The sequence below is a fragment of the Nomascus leucogenys genome, chromosome 4, assembly GCF_006542625.1.
Source record: "Nomascus leucogenys isolate Asia chromosome 4, Asia_NLE_v1, whole genome shotgun sequence".
In the NCBI taxonomy this organism is placed as follows: domain Eukaryota; kingdom Metazoa; phylum Chordata; class Mammalia; order Primates; family Hylobatidae; genus Nomascus; species Nomascus leucogenys.
In genome coordinates this window covers 31,394,823-31,413,138 of record NC_044384.1, presented here as the reverse complement: position 1 = coordinate 31,413,138, position 18,316 = coordinate 31,394,823, and the positions used below count along the sequence as shown (strand labels likewise).

The window sequence follows — 18,316 nt, the reverse complement described above, 5'->3', positions numbered from 1 at the left end:
CTTCTTGCAAAGTCAAGGATAGTTTTACCAGTTCCCTTGTTAGGGAAATGGTTCTGTGATAAGAGTAGCAAGGCTTTACTCTGTGCCAGATGCTGTTCTAAGCCTTTAACAAGTGCTAACTCATGTAATCTTCCAAAGATTCCAGAGGTGGGAGCTACGACCACCCCCATCTTGCAGATGAAGACCTTGCAGCGACCAGCCCGGGGTCCCCTGGCAAGTGGGTGACAAAGCCAGGAATGAACCCAGGGGGTCTGGGCCAGAGCCCACACCTTAACCATCATACTCCATGGCCTCTCTATGTGCAGGGGCCCCACACACAGAGCATAAGCCCAGCTGCCTGCTTCTAATGTTCTGATCCAGTTTATGAGGGGTAGCCTCAAGTGCTTTTTCCAGTTGTATTACTCTACTGAAACCAGAGTAACCATCTAAATCCACTTCAAGACTGCTCCTAGGAAGGTGTTCCTCACACCAATGTGGGGTACACACCTGTTGTTAAAAAAAGATAGCCTTGGCCAGGTGTGGTGGCTCACGCCTGTAATCCTAGCACTTTGGGAGGCCGAGATGGGGGATCACCTGTGGTCAGGAGTTCGAGACCAGCCTGGCCAACATGGCAAAACCCTGTCTCTACTAAAAATAGAAAAATTAGCCAGGCATGGTGGCAGGTGCCTGTAATCCCAGCTACTCAGGAGGCTGAGGCAGGAGAATGGCTTGAACCCAGGAGGCGGAGGTTGCAGTGAGCCGAGACCGCACCATTGCACTCCAGCCTGGGCAACACAGCAAGACTCCATCTCAAAAAAAAGTACAAAACTTAGCTGGCCATGGTGGCGCACGCCTGTAATCCCAGCTGCTCAGGAGGCTGAGGAAAGAAAATCGCTTGAACCTGGGAGGTGGAGGTTGCAGTGAGCCGAGATCACGCCACTGCACTCCAGCCAGCACAATGGGAGCCAGACTCCATCTCAAAAAAAAAAAAAAAAAAAAAAAGATAGCCTTGCTAGATTTGATTTCTGACACCTTGACTTCATTTTAATTCTGTTTGAGACAAGCCTGGTTTTCCTACTAGTGCTGAACAGGCCTGACTCTGCAGAGAGGGCTGAGGTGCCTAGAGCCTTTGTTACCTTTAATTAGCTGTGCTCTCATTGATTGATTGATTGATTTTCTTCCTGAGTTGCAAGAGAGGACAGCGCCCTGCTCCCCAGGTGCGCGGGGCCTGCCACTGGAATTATAACGAGCGTTAAGCAGGCCCAGCACGCCATTCCCGGCCTGCGAGACCTCCACTGTTCCCTGTCAAACCTCAAATTGATTCTGAAATTGCTTTGAGGACATAAAGTAGGAAACAATTTGAAATCCGTGTAATTATCTGCGTGGCTGTTGCTGGGTGACCCAGCCATCCATACCTGAGACAATCTGAAGAGGCCAGAGCTACGGTTCCAAAACAAAAGGTTAAATAGCGAGTAGGAATCTGTGATTTACATGGGACTGTCAGATCCCCAGGATGGTTCCGCTCAGGGACCTGGAGTTGGGCTTCGCTGAGGGCAAGCTAAAGGTCTATCCTGGGAAATACTGCCCAGACCGTAGCTTTATGAACAAACTATGCGTAATCACTGAATATCTGCTGAGCATCTACCAAGTGCCCAGCACTGAGTGAGACATGTCAGACATACTAGGAGGTGATACCCCTCCTGGGTGCTATAGAATCCAAGTGGAGAGAATCCTAACATGGGAAGATGTTAGGTAATAATGCATTATTACTTGTAAGATTTGATGTGCTAATGCCCAAATAAGTGGAAATACTCCAAGCTGACAGTTAGGGAGAGTGGACGAACATCAGACCCGTGGCTAAATACTTCACCCTCCATCATGTGTGCTCAGACCTCCTAAGGATTTGGTATGGACAGAGAAACTGAGGCTCAGGGAGCTCAGGTCACTTGCCTACTCCCCTCAGCCCCAAGGGTGGCATGTGCACTAGTGGCCAGCCCACAGGAAACATGAAGGAAGCCAAGGATAATGCTATGTAGCCCCAGCTCACTGAAGTTTTTGCAAGAGAAATGCTCAGAAACATCCTGGAAAGAAAAAATACAAACAAACAGAGCCTGAGCTCAAGGTGTCACCACGATTGCAACCGCCAAGGTTTTCACACCTGCAAATGTCTGTGAAGAAACATTAGTTCCAAACAGAAATTCAAACCTGAGCACACTCCCTATGCGGGGCAACATCTCAAAATCACATTTTAGCAAGAAATTTGACAGTCAGCATCCTCTGCTGTGTAGACACCTCCTTTAATGGGCTGAGGGTGGGTGATCTCTCCTCAGCCTGCTCTGGGTAAGATTTCCTCGTAACTCCCACTGTGATCATTAACACCCATGGTCCAGGCTCAGCCACAGTTAGGGAGAGTTTGCAGAACACCAGCTACTTCCTGGAAGAAGGGACCCAATTCTGTTTTGCTACCTTTTGTGTGTGTCTGTGGTAAATATACACAAAATCAAACATACACTTTAAACATATGTAAGTGTACAGTTTAGTGACATTAAGTACATTCTTGGTGTTGTGCAACCATATCACCGCTAGTCTCCAAAACTTTTTGTATTTCCAGTTAGCACAGTGAGAAATATTAGATGCTCAATAAATATTTGTTGAATTAATGAACAGTCCAGTATTCAGGTACCTGGAATTTACTAGGCTCTGACTTCCATAAAGAATTCCATATAGCTGCCAATCATCTGTCCGATATGCTTATCTTCTTATCACAACCCAAATCTTCTCTCCTCTCCTCTTCTCCTACAAGTGAATATGTAGCAGAGGTCAGCAACTGTCCCCAGGTATGGAGTCAGAGCCCAGCCATCCCTCCCTAGAACGATGCCTACCTTTTACATGGTGCTGACAGCAAAACAAAACAAAAAAGCAGGTTCTTTAAAGCCTAGCATTAAAACCCAACAAGAATTATCCCCAAAGGAAAAATAGGTGGGCACTTAAAACAGATATGCCCTTTGCATCGGAATTCTCTGAGGCACACAGAGTAAAAATGTGAGCCAGTGTTCCACAGAGCAGGCCCGGCAAGAGGTGATCTGCCAACTATCTGCCACCTCCTTACCACCTTCCCTCCACTCTCCCACTCCACCCTCCTAAGGAATCTCATGCCTGGCATGAGAAACAAATGAGGGGCTTTACTGTCCCTGTAATTACTCCAAATCCCATTAATTATATGGTAAGCCTCCAACAATAGGCCAGGCTGCCTGCCTTAATACAAGCTCCACTTGGGGCAGATTCCAGGACCTCCAGGGCCTCAGTTTCTACTACTATAAAACGAAGGGCTGATGAATGCTATGTCCCCTTCCAGGCTCCACGTTCTACGACTCTGAGCTTGAAGAGCCAGTAGCATCCTCATATGCCCAAAGGCACATGACAACTAATTACTTCTCACACTGTCACCATAAACTGTCAAAACTTTGTCTACAAAGATGGCAGGTTGGAATCACAGAACTTTCTTTCCTAGCTGAAAAGGATTTGCCCAGGCCAGGGACTGGTCAGGGCCCATGCCAAGATGGGCTACCAAGTCCCAGACTCTTAGGCCAGAGAGCTTCCAGCTAGACGACTTATGATCATGGTATTTATTGCTGTCAGAGCCTTCTAAGCAATGTATAATGCTGTTTAAAACCCACCTCTGGCCGGGTGTGGGTGGCTCACCCCTGTAATTCCAGCACTTTGGGAAGCCAAGGTGGATGGATGGCGAGGTCAAGAGATTGGGACCATGCTGGCCAACGTGGTGAAACCCCCTCTCTACTAAAAATACAAAAATTAGCTGGGCGTGGTGGCAGGCCCCTGTAATCCCAGCTACTTGGGAGGCTGAGGAAGGAGAATCGCTTGAACCCGGGAGGCAGAGATTGCAGTGAGCCGAGATCACGCCACAGCACTCCAGCCTGGTGACAGAGCGAAACTCCATCTCATAAATAAATAAATAAATCGTACTTTTCCGCTGCCTTCCTCTGTAAGAACAGGTATCTCTTTATGCAATGGCTGTCGTGGAAGCCATGCATAGGCTACATTTTTGGTACATTTTTTACGTAGCAGGGACTCCAACAATTAATGCTTTTAAAAATGAATTAACCTCACAAGACCATGCCAATCTATCCCTTTTCTAAGCTGGACTTTTGTATACTCATTTTGCATAAAGGAAGAGGCACCCAAAAGACACCAGCCATGTATGGCCATGTGAGTTCCCATGTCAGCCATGCAAGGCCATCCACCACACACCCACACACACGCAAGATTAGGTGTGTACAGACAAGGCCACTTTGGTTGAACCAGTCTGACCAGTGCTTCTTCCACTCCCTGCCCCCAGATTCCCCATCTCAGAGGAAAGGCAGGCGTTTTGGAGTTAGGCCAGCTTAAGGGCGATTCTATTGGCATTTAGGGCAGGATGACCTCTTGCCCTTGCCTCTCCCTCCCACCTTTCCACTTTTGGGGGTCAGTCCACCCCATGCCCAGGCTGGCCAGAGTCCTTCTGCCTTGGTTTCTCAGCGGGCATCCCGAGTCTCCTGCCAGCCTGGGGGCTGCCCTGAACCCTGACCATTACTAGGCTGGGTCATCTCAGCCAGAGTTTCCAATTTGACCAATACGTTTGTAAAATACAATAAAAATGAACTGACAGAAAAATAGTCATGTGTTTAGATTTCGCAGCAATGCCAAACTTCAATAAGGGTTTCTAAGCATTTACTGTCAGCGTCTGTACTTGTGTCACAGACTGGTAACAAACAGTACCAGTGGACCATATCTTGAGTAGTTCTGTTCGTTCTAGGCCAGTGGTTCTTAAATTATGGTCTCAGGACCAGCAGCATCAGCATCACCTGGGAACTTGATGGGGTACATTCTCGAGCCCCACCCCAGACCTCCTGAATCTAAAACTCTGGGGTGCAACCCAGTAAGCTGTGTCTTACCAAGCCCTCCGTGTGAGTCCGATGTATGCTTAAGTCAGAGAACCAATGCTTTAAGCAGACCCTCCCCTCAGGGTGAGGCTGGGCTGGGACCCCAGGAGCCCTACAGAAGGTGAGGTTTAACGGAAGATTCTCGAACATTCCAGGCCAGGTCTCTGGCCATGGTCCTTACCCCTGGAATTAGAAGACCCCCTCAGGCTTGGCCACAGGACTGCGGAGATGAGGGAGAGAAAAAGAGGGTGTAAAAATGAAAATCACTGGAGCCCCACACTGCTGGAAAAATACTCTTTAATTAGGGCCAGAGTCCTGGAGATCACCAAGGGAGGCTTCCCGGAGACCACTAGTCTCCATTAGCATTTTCCCAAGGGCTACATCCAGGTTATGAAATAGGAGGGCCGGGTATGATTTGCATATAATTTGCATATGCCTACTTGGACTGCACACTCTTCTCCAGCAATTTTCAACAGAATTACAATCTTTTCTTTAAAAGCTACTGCTGCCCTAAGGGTTGTCACTTATCATTTTTCCTGCTCTCTCCTCCTCCTCATTCTCCCTCTCTGGCAAATCCACAACCTTAAGCAGGAAGTGTAAAAAATGCTGAACAGCACAGAAGTGGGGATAGTGGCAGCAGGGGCTGCTCTTGACAAGGCTGTCACATGAGCATCTCATTCGTGAGGGAATTTCACAGACCTATACGATATGTTTTTAAAAGGAAACGGTACCAAATTGTCATGTTACGCATGTCTACTATCTCCATAGCTATCATAAAAGAGACCACATCTTATTGCCAAAAATGTTGGAAGAATGTAAATCTCAGAATAAAGGACAACCCTTTTAAGAGAGATAAACTGAATCTTATAAAAAATGTACTACATTATCTTATTTTTCTCATTTGTTTTCAGACCCAAGATCTGAATCCTGGCTGCACCAAATACTCTAGTTGGGCAACTTCAAGCTTCAGTAGTTTCCCCCCTAGGAAATGGTACCGTGAGTTCTATTTGCCAGGTTCTGGTAAGAGTTGCAAATGTCAAGTGCCTGGCACATAGCGAGCCCTCAAAAATTGGTTCCTGGCCAGGCGCGGTGGTTCATGCCTGTAATCCCAGCACTTTGGGAGGCTGAGGCAGGTGGATCACGCAGTCAGGAGATCAAGACCATCCTGGCTAACATAGTGAAACCTCATCTCTACTAGAAATACAAAAAAATTAGCTGGGCGTGGTGGCAGGTGCCTGTAGTCCCAGCTACTCGGGAGGCTGAGGCAGGAGAATGGCGCGAACCCGGGAGGCGGAACTTGCAGTGAGCCGAGATGGTGCCACTACACTCCAGCCTGGGCAACAGAGTGAGACTTCGTCTCAAAAAAAAAAAAAAATTGGTTCCTATTTTTCATTATCGAATTTTAAAAATCACTGTTATTATTATTAGGTTATTGAGGAGGTTTCCTTTCTCATCTCTCCTGAGTAAGTGAAAACAATCCTTTCCACGTTCCGTTTTCCAGGCTATGTGTGCAAGTCTGGATTTTAAAACCAGAAATATAAGTAGTGGATTCAGGTTAAAACAAAACAAAACAAAAAAAAACCTACGTCCAAGACTTCCAAAGAAAGTCTACTGCTGGAACAAACAGCCTTTCTGTCTTTCCTCATGCTTAAAAGGGCCAGAGAGAGAAAGACTTTTTTCTTTGTGTGTGTGTCTGTGTGTGTGTGTCCCCTGAGGATGGTGAGCAGCCTTATTTCGGAATGCCGAGGGAAGGGGCTGTCACCCAAACGCACGGGCCTGGAAAGGCAAACTGCTTCGCTGGATTTTTGTTCAGAACACATTTGGGAGTGCATCTGCCTCAAAGCTCAGGGGTTTCTTGTCCCCTGGCCTCCCCTAGCTCAGCTCTCCGCTGCTCTGGGGAGTCTGAGATGGGGGCACATTTCACTTGGCAACTCAGGCTGGCAGCAATAGCATTCTCTTTGTGGGGTGACCTATCAACCCACTTGTCCTCTACATTTTGGCCTTCCAAGGAGACACATCAGCAGGCCCCTGGCTGCCCGGCTCCAAATGTCAGCACAAAGTAACTGCCCCTCTATGTGACAGATGTGTGCACATCTTTTCAGCCAATTTGGGCAGTAAATTACATCATGTGCAGTCTTTGCTCACCATTCCCAGATTTATTCAATCGACAACAGAAATGGAGGGATTCCTGGCCCCTGCCAGTCAGTACTCTGTGATACCTCTGATCCAGATTCCCCACCCCTCCAACAAAACCCAGGGGTAGGCATCTCTTCCTCATGTTCCCATAGCACCATCTGCTTCCTAAGGCAGCAGATCCCAAGATGCAGTAGATGTCTGTTCTCTTGTCTTTCTCACCCCCTGCCTGCCCGTGGTGGGAGCTGCTTGAGGGCACATGTCTTGCTCAGCACCAAATCTCCCAGTGCCCAGCACACAGTACCATAGCAAGTGCTTAGTAAATATCTGCTGAATGAAGAAATAAAAAAAAAAATGAATGAATGAAAGTTAGCCTTTTCTGCCTAAGAAGAAGCCAGGGTCTGTTACAGTCACTCTCAATTATGGGCAATTTGCCTCCCAGGAGATATTTGGCAATGTCTACAGACATTTTTGGTTGTCACTAACTCGGTAAGAGGGGGTTGCTACCGTCATCTAATGGGTAAGAGGCCAGGGATGCTGCTCAATATCCTACAATGGACAGGACAGTCTTGATACAACAGATGAGAAAACTGAGGTTCAGAGAGGCAAAGCAATGTGCCCAATAATATGGCTATTCGGTGGCTGGGATGGGACTCACACTAAGATACATCTGATGGCAAATCTGTGGTCTTACCCAGCACCTTGAAGGGAAGTCCTAGGACCACTGGGGGTCCCAAGGGCAGGCATGGCTGACAGTAAAGATATCAAAGTTATTCCATTAAAAATTTGCTTTTATTTGGACTTTTCTTCATCAATAAGATAAAGACAAGTAGAAAAAGCACCCATTTTAGACCAAATATTTCTCCCCAACAAGCCTGCTTTGATTCCTGAAATTTCTCAATTAGATACTCTTCCAAGACAAGAATCTCTGTACTTCTGCTATTCTCCCACCTACTTAAGACATCTTTGACCTGCCATCTGCTTATCCAGTTTCTGTCCATCTCTCAGGGACAGAGGGAGGGTTTCCTCCTCTGTGAAGCTCAGTCTGACCCCCTTAGAAGGGAGCCAATGCCTGACCTTTGTCTACACGTGCAGCCTGTCCCTGCTCAGGGCACATGAAAGGAGGTCTCAGGCAGTGCCCACGTGCTGGGCTTACATGCCTGGGCTTCGGCCACATCTTGGAGATCCAGTCACCTCCTGGGCCTTGCTACCAGCTGGCCGACTTCCCATTGTTCCCAGCCCACAGGGGTCTTCTTGAGGCCATCCAGGCAGCTGGCATTCTTGTTCATCCTGCCTGCTTAGCACTACCTACCCCGAACCCTAGAAGGCTTGTCAAGCTCCCTTCCTGGCCTTTGCTGGCCACCCCACAGCACTACGATGTCATATCATCCCTTGTGTCAGGACTCTGTTTTACCCCTCCAGCAAGTATCCAAGTAGACTCTTCTATCATGGTTTCATGCTCATTGGCTCTTAATTTCTAAGAGGCAGTATAGGGCAGTGTTCACCAGCATGACTTCTGGAGTCAGATTGCCTGGGTTCAAATCCCAGCTCTGCCGCTTTCCAGCTAGGGGACCTTGGACAAGCTACTTAAATTCTCTGTGCCTCATGTGAAGAACAGAGATAATGATAGTACCTACCTCACAACAATGTTGTGAGAATTAACAAGCTTAGCAGAGTCCCTGGCACACAGTAAGTACTCCATAGGAGTCAGTGCGGGTCATGTCACGTGCTGTGTCCCTAGGAGCCCAGCTGTCCCAGGCTTCTGAAACAGTGTCTCAATCGTTGGTTCAGCAGTGTGTTTTGAATGCATACTGTGTGTCAGCCATAATGTGAAAACGGAGTTATATCCTGGGCTGTGGTGAACAGGACAAGCTCTTCCACGATGCTAGGGGGCAGGGATGTCAATATATTGTAACTGATTCCATGTGAACCTTCTTGACCACAGAGGCCGATGCTAAATATAATAGTTCTTCATTCCATTCCTATTGTCATCATCTCATCTGATATTCCCATGCCTGATTATGGACCCGAGAAGCTCTTGCATCAGGTCCTGTTCATCTGATCCTCCTTTTGTTACAACTATCACTCCTGTCATCTCTTTATAAGTGTGAACCTAAGTCTCAGAGAGATTAGGCGAGTTATCCAAGATGACACAGTGTTCAATGCATGGACTCAAAGCTAGGATTTCTGCTTTCCAGGCCCGTTGTGGTTGTCATGCTCAGCTCCAGGGGCATCATTCATAGGAAATGGAAACCCTGGAGTTCGGAGTGAGTCTAAGCAGTATCTAGCAAAACCCAGAGGCCTCAGGCCAGCAAGTGCAGACAGAAGTTGCTAAGAGTGAGCCTAGGGCAGTGGTTCTCAAGCCTGCCTGGGAATTAGATCACCTTGGTGCTTAGGCCCTGTCCAGACAAATTAGATCCGAATTGTGGGGGTCAGGCAGCAGCGTTTTTAAACCCCTCTCCCCTGCTCCCCAAAAGTCCTGAGGTTCAGCCTGCAATCACTGCTCTAGTTCCTTGTTACTCAAAGTATGGTCCCTGGACCAGTAGCATAGGCCTTGTTAATAGGTCATTAGCACTGGCCTGGGAGCTTGCTAGAAATGTAGGGTCTCTGCCCTGCCCTATATCAACTCAGTCAGAACCTGCGTGTTTTAACTGCAATCTCCAGGGCATGAGTAAGTAGAGCTGGTCTTGCAGAGGATAGAAGCCACAGAATACAGATGTCATCCCGCTTGGACCCAGCCCTATTGTGGGGAGATTTCTCTGTGGGTGAGTAACATGGTTTGGATGTGCATCCCCTCCAAATCTCATGTTGAAACGTGATTCCCAACGTTGGAGGTGGGGCCCGGTGGGAGGTACTGGATCATGGGCAGAACATGAATGGCTTAGCACCATCTCCTTGGTGATGAGTGAGTTCTCACTCAGTTCATGTGAGATCTGTTTGTTTAAGAGTCTGGGACCGTCCCCTTCTCCTTCTTGCTCCAGCTTTGGCATGTGACATGATGGCTCCCTGTCGCCACCTGCCTCACCAGAACCAGAGGCCAGCACCATGCTTCCTGTACAGGCTGCAAAACGGTAAGCCAATTAAACCTCTTTTCTTTATAAATTACCCTGTCTCAGGTATTCCTTTGTAGCAACGCAAGAACGAACTAACACAATAAGGTTACCAAATTTAGTAAACAAAAGTACAGGATGCTCAGTTACATTTGAATTTCAGATAAACAACAAATAACTTTTTAGTATAAGTATATTCTGTGCAATATGTGGGATTACTGATAACTTCTTGCTTCAGTTCATCTACAATGATCTTTCCCTCTAAATCCTGGGGAACAGGGCAAAAGCAACCTTAAGACTTACCAATGACAGAGTCCCCTCTTAAAAGCCCCTCAAGATTCTCAAGTTATAAAGGGATGATTTTGCTCCCTAGGATACACGTATCAATGCCTAGATGCATTTTTAGTTGCCACTACTAAACTTCTCATTGCTTATCTGAAGTTCAAATGTCCAGTCAAGGAGGAAAAGGGCAGGAGAGCCCAGAGAGGAGACAAAAGGGTGGGGTCACCGCACATAGTGGCCAACAGCTGCTGGGACTAGTGCACAGGATGATGGGAGATAGCAGGTATGGGCAGTACTATATCCCCAATTGGGCACAAGACACAGCAGCCTCTTCCAGAAATCCTCTTCAGCAAGGGCTCTCCAGCTGAGCTTCCTTGGAGACCAGGGGAGGAAGAGCCCACAGTTGCCCCCACCTCTCCAGACCAGCCCATCCCCTAGAGACTGCTGACAGCTGGGAGAAGGGTGCAGGCTGCAGGCCACCCGAGGTGCCCGCCCCAACCCTGGCTTTCATTTTTAATGAGCCATTTTCCAAGTGCTTCACAAGCAGGCAGGCAGGCATTGTTTGCAGCCAGCAGGGGAGTCCTGAGCCGGCTGTTAATGGGTTTCCCTCAGCTCCCCCTCCTCGCCTGGGGTCTGCACAGCCCCTTTAGATAAAAGGAGCCCTCTGCAGAGGGCATGGTGACCATGGGCATGGCAGCCTCTGTCCTCTGTTCGGGCTGTCAAAGCCTACCCAATCTGCCTGGGGAATGCCTTCATGAGTGCCAATTAGAACTGGGACATAATGTGTGCGATTTCAGAAGCCAGTGGAGTCGAGATACTTGGAACGCAGCAACTTCTGCATAAAGCAGGTACCTAGAGAGCTGACCCTGAGAGGAGCACCAGTTGAGAGGAGCTCAGCAACAGCTGGAGTTTGCTGGGGGTAAATTGGCAAACCAACGCTGGATGAGGCTCACAGGACTCGGGGATTTTTGAAAATTCAAAACCCCCACAGGACACAGGGAAACGGCAGAAGGTTTTCTGTGATCTAGTGAGGAAAGCAAACCTGAGGGATCGCGTATCTGGATTCACAATGGAGTGAAGGTCCTCCCCACAGGGACTCATGATGTCCAAGGTCGTCAGTTTCTCCTCTCGCTCCCTGCAACCCCTGCCTGGTTTGAGTGCAAAGGGCACTGGCCTGGTACTCAGGAGGCCCCAGCTTTGCCACCTACTAGCCTGGGGACCCCCAAGGAGCACCTCCCACATTGGGCCTCAGTTTCCTTATTTTGGGCAAAGTGGGAGGTAAGGAGGTAGACTGGAGCCTGTGTTCAGCCCCAAATCCCACACTCCCGGTAGGAAGGGTGGCTCCTCATGGGCATAGATAGATCAGCCTCTCCAGGGGGCTGCACAATTGTGCTCCACCTCCATCCCCACCCCATCCAACTGTTCAGAGAATCTCCAGGCTGGTGAACTCAATGGACTTGTCCAGCTCTGATACTTAGGGGTCTCTTGCTTCTTGCCCCCTACCCCTAAAGCATAACTCAACTGGAAAGATGTATAATCAAGGCCATGGAGAAGCCCTGTGGATGGAGGATAGCCCTTCAGGTCTACCTAAGCACAGGAAGCGCCCAGCCCCCATAAGAAAGGATCAGCAATTTTCACTGTCCTCACTCCTCTTGCCTTCAGAGAGCCACAGCATCAACTCTCCAGCCCTAGAGACCTGGCAACAGGCTTCCCACTCTCCCACCCGGACCCTGGCTCACACCATCAACCACCTGGACACCCGGCTCCTGCTGGGCTTAAAAGAACACTCCCTTCCTCATGTTTTCCCTTCCTTACAGACAAAACAGAATTGGAATTTTCAAAACAATGTTACTAAAAATCTTCATGGAAAATAGAAGGGGATTTGTTTTAGTTTTTGTTTTAAAGGACTTTGAAAAGAATAATCCTTCCATGTATGGGTTTAGGAGTAGGAGCTGCCTGAAGTGGGGTCACAGGTATCTGAAGAGCTGGGACTCCATCTCCCCACCACTCCTCCTCCACCCCCAGCCCCTAGCCTGAGCAGGCAAGCACAGGCTGTGATGGTAGCAGGAAGGCCGCTGCAGCATGGGGGTGACATCATTTGGATGTTTATCCCCTTCAAACCTTACGTTGAAATGTGACCCCCAGTGTTGGAAGTGGGGTCTAGTGGGAGGTGTTGGATCATGGGAGTGGATTTCTCATGAATGGCTTGGTGCCATGCCCTTGGCAATGAGTGACTTCTTGCTCTATAGTTCACAGGAGAGCTGGTTGTGTTGAAGAGCCTGGCATCTTTTGCTCCCTCTCTTGCCATCTGATATGCCAGCTCCCCTTGCCTGCCATAAGTAAAAGCTCCCTGAGGCCTCACCATAAGTCAGGCAGATCCTGGTGCCGTGCTTGCACAGCCTGCAAAACTGTGAGCCAAATAAGCTTCTTTGTAAATTGCCCAGCCTCAGGTATTCCTTTATAGGACCAAAACAGGAGGCAATGAAGAGACCTCGTTCTAGGTGATGATGAGCAAGCTGCCACACCTCTCTGGGCCTCAATTTCTGACCCTGTAAAATGGGGATATGTGTATCCATCACACATGGTTGCTGTGAGAATTGTGTGAAATAATTCATGCGAACTTGTCTTGTACATAGAAGACACTCAACAAGCCAGGTGCGGTGGCTCATGCCTGTAATCCCAACATTTTGGGAGGCTGAGGCAGGGGGATCACCTGAGGTCAGGAGTTCAATACCAGCCTGGCCAACATGGTGAAACCCTGTCTCTACTAAAAATACAAAAATTAGCCAGGTGTGATGGTGGGCGCCTGTAATCCCAGCTACTCGGGAGGCTGAGGCAGGGGAATCACTTGAACCCAGTGAGCTGAGATTGCGCCACTGCAATCCAGCCTGGGTGACAAGAGTGAAACTCCATCTCAATTAAAAAAAAAAAGACACTCAAAAACTGTGGCCCTTTCAGCAGGCTTGGCTAAAAACTGCTCCTAGCCAGACATCACAGCCAAAGCTAAAGCCTTTAGTGGAATGGGATCTTCAACTTGTGCCTCAGCTCAGCCCTGACCTCAGTCTCTGGCACAAGGCAGTGCCTACTGTTTTGACCCAGCTCCCTAGGCCAGCCTCACCCCGATCTGATTCCAGAAACAAAACATTTCCCCGAATGTCCTGTGTCCCTGATGCCTTTGCTGTGAGGATGCCAGGTTGAGAGGTTGTTTGCAAAGTACAGGGAGGCACCGGTGTTTTTGGCTGATTGGATAGGTTCCTCCTAGGTGGCTGCCACGTGCCAAGCTTTACACATGGCATCTCAGTGAAGCTTCACAGCAGCCTCGATGTGACATATACTATTACCATCTCCAGCTTATAGGCAATACAAGTCAACGTCCCAGGTCCTGCAGCTATTGAGGGCAGAGCCAGTGGTTCTCAATCCTGGCTGACAAAAAGGATCACCTGGGGAGGCTTTGAAACATGCAGATCCCAGGTCCATCCCCAGATATTCTGACCCTGTAGGTCTGGGGTGGGCCAGGACATCAGAATTTCAGAAGATCCCAGGGTCATTCTAACATGCAGCCTGGGTTGAGACAGCTCACCCGACATTCAGCAGACCTTTCCCCTCTGCTGGAGGACCCCTGCCTCCTTCCTCACCCCCCGCCCATCTCAGGGGACCTACTGCAGCGCATGCGCACTAGCTATAGCCCAGCCCTTCAGTCGCCACACGTGCCCTTAGCTCCAAGGCTTCCAGGCCCTCTAGATGGGGAAACTGAGGGCTAAGGTGGACTTGTGACCCATGGAGGCCCAGCTGTTTGTCTTCTGCTCTCTGCCACCCCCTACTGATGCCAGCAGAACATGTCACTTGCATAAAAAAAAAAAAAAAAAAAAAAAAAAACTAAAAAAGCAACCAAAAAACAAACGAAAACTCACTTCAGTTTTCTTCCTCTCTTCCTCCCATGGGACTGGTTGGGAACCAACTCCCCTCACAAGTCCTCCACTGCCCCCATCCCTCCAGATGAAGCCTCTGGACTAGAGGCCCACCTGCTTGGTTCTTGGGCTTCTGGCTTCCTGGAGAGGCCTTTTCTGCCTTGCCGGCTGGTCAGGGAGGCAAGTTCCACACAGCCCCTTGTAGACCCATGCTGCTCCAGGCTTTGAATCAGTGCTGGCATGGCGACAGGCTGTTCCTTACACTAGGAGGGTCGCATCTGCGGCCCACATCCTCCCTCTGGTCCAGCCTAACTCACAGGAGCCCAACACTGGGCTTGAGCCCAAAGCCTCAACAGTGTTCACTTATTTGCCTGAACTTGGCCCTGCTGCAGATACCCCCTGGGGCAGGGGCGATTGTTCTCAACAGCATCTATTGTTTGCTGAATCCTGTGCCCAGCCCTCAGGCTCCGCACCACTTTCATTGGTTCCTAATACTCAAAGAGTCTCTCCCCAAGAAGGGCACTCCTGAGTGAGGCCCCCAACGTCTTCTGGGGCCCTGGTGTGGAGGGGCCCCAAGCAGGCCCCTTCTTCCCAGAGCCAACATGTCACGGGTTCCAGCCTGTTCCCCTCCCCTGGCAACCAAGCCCAAGGGCTCAGCCTGCTGGAGTAAGTTCTGAGCCCCCACCCCTGTAAACATAAGGCCCAGCTGCATTTATTTTAATAGAGAGATGGACAGAGGGCGATGGGAGACAGAAAGATCTTAGCAAGCATCAGAGAGTAAGGTCGCTTTCTCCTACCATAAATTTGGTGTCAATTAACGAGTATTCATGAACGATGCCAGAATGCCTCTGTGTGTGTGTGTGTGTGTGTGTGTGTGTGTGTGTGTAAACTTGATTTGTAACCAAATCCGTGGGGCTTCCTCTGGGGCTGGCGGTCTGGGTAAGTGTGTGTGTGAGCTCATTCAGGTGTTCATTTAGAGAGACAGTGCAGTACAAGGTTAGAAGCAAGTTTTCTGGAGCCACACACACTATGTGGGTTCAAATTCTGCCTCTGCCCCTTTAAGCCACATGGGTGCGATCCTGGGCCAACTGCTTACCTTTTGTGTCTCAGTTTTCCTATATGTTAAATGGGGTTAATAAAACACTTAGCAGAGTGCCTCACACAGAGAAAGAACTTGATCGATGTTAGCTACGATTATGACCTTGGCACTATGGGGGGACGTAATGCTAAATATTCATTCCACACATGTTTTTTATAGTCAAAAGGAAAGCAGCATGGCACATGCAATGGTGTAGGTGGATCTGAATACGTTATTAAGTGAAAAAGCCTGCAGTGATTACATACAGCGTAACAGGCTTTGAACGAGGCTAAAAGTAATGATAATAAAATGTATATTTTTAGGAATATATGTAAGTGGAATAAAATGGTTGCCGTGGGAGGCCCGGGAATGTTTGGATGTAGGCTTTTGTCCAATCTTAGCTTTGTTTTGGGCAATGGGTTCTTGGGTGCTCATTACATTAATAAAAACAACCAAGTAAATACATAATTAAATAAAGGCAGCCCACGCACAGACCAATAAAGAGACTGTCACATGCCAAATATTGTGGTTAAATACCGATAGTTCAAAAGCAGGGAAAACAGAAACAAATACACAGAGTGACCGTTGCAGGCTAGAAACTGTCTGGGCCCTAGGTTTACATCAGTGAATAGAATAGAAAAAAAATTCCCAGCCTCTGGGAGCTCACATTCCAGTGCAGGGAGACGAGTAAGCAAAAGATAAAATGTTGATATCCAAGTGTGTTAGGAAGAGAAATGAGGAAGATTCAGGAGACAGGAAGTAGACAGGCAGAGAAGGCTTCACCGAGAAAGGGACATGCAAGCAAAGTGGAAATGAAGGAGAAGGAGGGGTCAGGAGGGTTCTGGAGGCCAAGCTTCCAGGCAGAGGGCACATCCCAGGCCAAGGCCCTCAGGCAAGAATGCGCTAGCACAGGGGGTTCAGTGTGGCGGGAGTGGAGCGAGGGGGAAGTGGGCAGACGGGTAGGTGGGAAGATGGAGCAGGTCATTTGATTCTTGCAGGCTGCTGTGGCGACTTGGCATTGACTGAGTGACATGGTGGAGAGGGGGCACTGGAAGGCTCTCAGCAAGGCAGGAAACATCTGACACATGTCAGCGGATCCTGCTGGCCGCTGCACCTAGGAGAACTGGGGGCAGAGGCTGGGAGGCCAATCAGTAGGCTATTGTGCTAATCCAGGTGAGAGGTGATGGCTGCCAGCACCTGAGAGATGACAGTGGAAGAGGTGAGAAGTGGCCAAACCCCAGATATCATGATGACACAGCTGCTGCTCTCCTGGGGGCTCCCAGGCTGACAGCCAAAGCCAGACATGCAATACAAAATCTACCCTAAATGCTATATCAGAGGCCAAGCTCAGTGGGCACTTCCTGTCTCCTTCCCTCCCTTGCAGCTCTGAAGGGCGCTTGCCAGCTGCAGGAAGTGCGCTGGCAGCCGCGGCCCTGCTTCTCAGACCCCGGCTCAGGCGGCCACCGCTTCTGATTCCACATGCTGTTTCCTAAGTCCTCCTACAGCCAGCCTGACCAGAAACCCTGACCATCTGTGCAGCCAGGGGGCTGACTATCCTTCCCCACCCCGGGCCTGCCAGCCCCATGACTGCCCCCCTGAGCTCCAACCAGGGGTCCTGTTGTGCCCTCATTATAGGCCTCAATGTGGCCAGACTGTCAGAGCCCAGGAAGGTTTAGGTTTTATGTCAGTGGTTCTCTACCTTAGCTGCCCATTGAAATCACCTAGAGAAATTCATAAATTATTGGTGCCTGAGTCTCACCCCAAGACTGTTATAACAGGTCTGACATATAGCCTCAGCACTGGAATTTTCTCAAAGCTTCCAGGTGATTCTAACATGCAATCCAGGGTGGGGAACCACTGCTCAGGTGGCCTGGTCTAGCTCCCCTGTCCCTCTCCCTTGTGGGTGTGTCATGCCACAAGCCTCCCTTCAGCCACTTGCTCTCCCAGACAAAGCCCTGGCTGGTGCATCCTCCACAGACGTGAGGCACCTCTGGAGGGCTTGCTCAGCCCAGAGATGAGCTGACTGTACCCAAGCTGGCAGGCACTGTGCTGGGTAGAGCATGTACCCACCTACCTCACATGATGGGCTGGAAACTGGGGACTTTTTGCAGGGCCACCTTGCAGCCTGGAGAGTTGAGTGGATATCCAGGACCACCAGCTTCCCTAGGCTGCTTCTAAGGCCAGAAAAGCCCTGCAGCTCAGATACCTGTAATCAAAGCTGCACTGGACTGCTTCCCCTCCCCCACTCCTCCCCATTCCCATCCTTGCTCCTTTAGGACTAGGACTTGGGATGCATTTTTATTAGACTTTCCCTAGGTGAAAATGGTGCTGGGCTAGGGGTGGGGAAACTGGATGGAGTGTGATTTACACTTCCCCTGCATCCTCACACCTCCCAAGGGCAGCCGGCCTCAGCAGCCTGCTCACAGAGCCACTGCAGATGGGCTGCATGGTGCAGGCTGCGTGCCGATCCGCCCCAGCCGAGAGCAGCATCTCTGCATAGGCACCCCCATCTCAATCTCCAATGAGCTGGAGGCCGTTTGGTAAATGGGATGGAAGGAGGAGGTGGATGCTGATGTCTGTAAGGTTCTGGCAAAGCCAACACTCAGAGAAATTACTCTTATTCCCCAGACCCCATTCACATTGGATCAGGCTGCCCCTATTATATTTTATCTTTGCTCCAAACAGCTCCTTTGATTCACACCTGCCTCTAAGTTCTATCTCCAGGCCTCCATCCCTGCATAGCCCCAAACAAGAGAGGCCATTTTCCCTAGATAGAGGCTTCCTAGCTGCCTCCTGCCCTCCTTACAGATGATGGCCTTCATCAGATTAGTTTCCAGTGGACTTGGCTTGCCCATAGCCCTCCTATAAACCCTAAGCAGGATTTCTCAATCTCAGCACTGACACTCTGGGCTGCTGTGTCAGGTGGGGAGAGGAAGGGAGGCTGTC

The 18,316-nt window shown here is 49.4% G+C and overlaps 1 protein-coding gene across 4 annotated transcripts in view; it reads right to left on the bottom strand.

Moving 5' to 3' along the window:
* Positions 1 to 18,316, bottom strand: part of ZBTB7C (zinc finger and BTB domain containing 7C) — a 395,502-nt gene that overhangs the window by 283,002 nt on the left and 94,184 nt on the right. The window contains exon 3 of one of the 4 annotated variants that reach the window (XM_030810479.1): positions 2,663 to 2,775. The exons of the other annotated variants lie outside the window; for them this stretch is intronic. The gene's annotated coding sequence lies outside the window, so the exon portion shown is untranslated. The remainder of the gene's footprint in view (positions 1 to 2,662; positions 2,776 to 18,316) is intronic. 4 annotated transcript variants of the gene reach the window in all.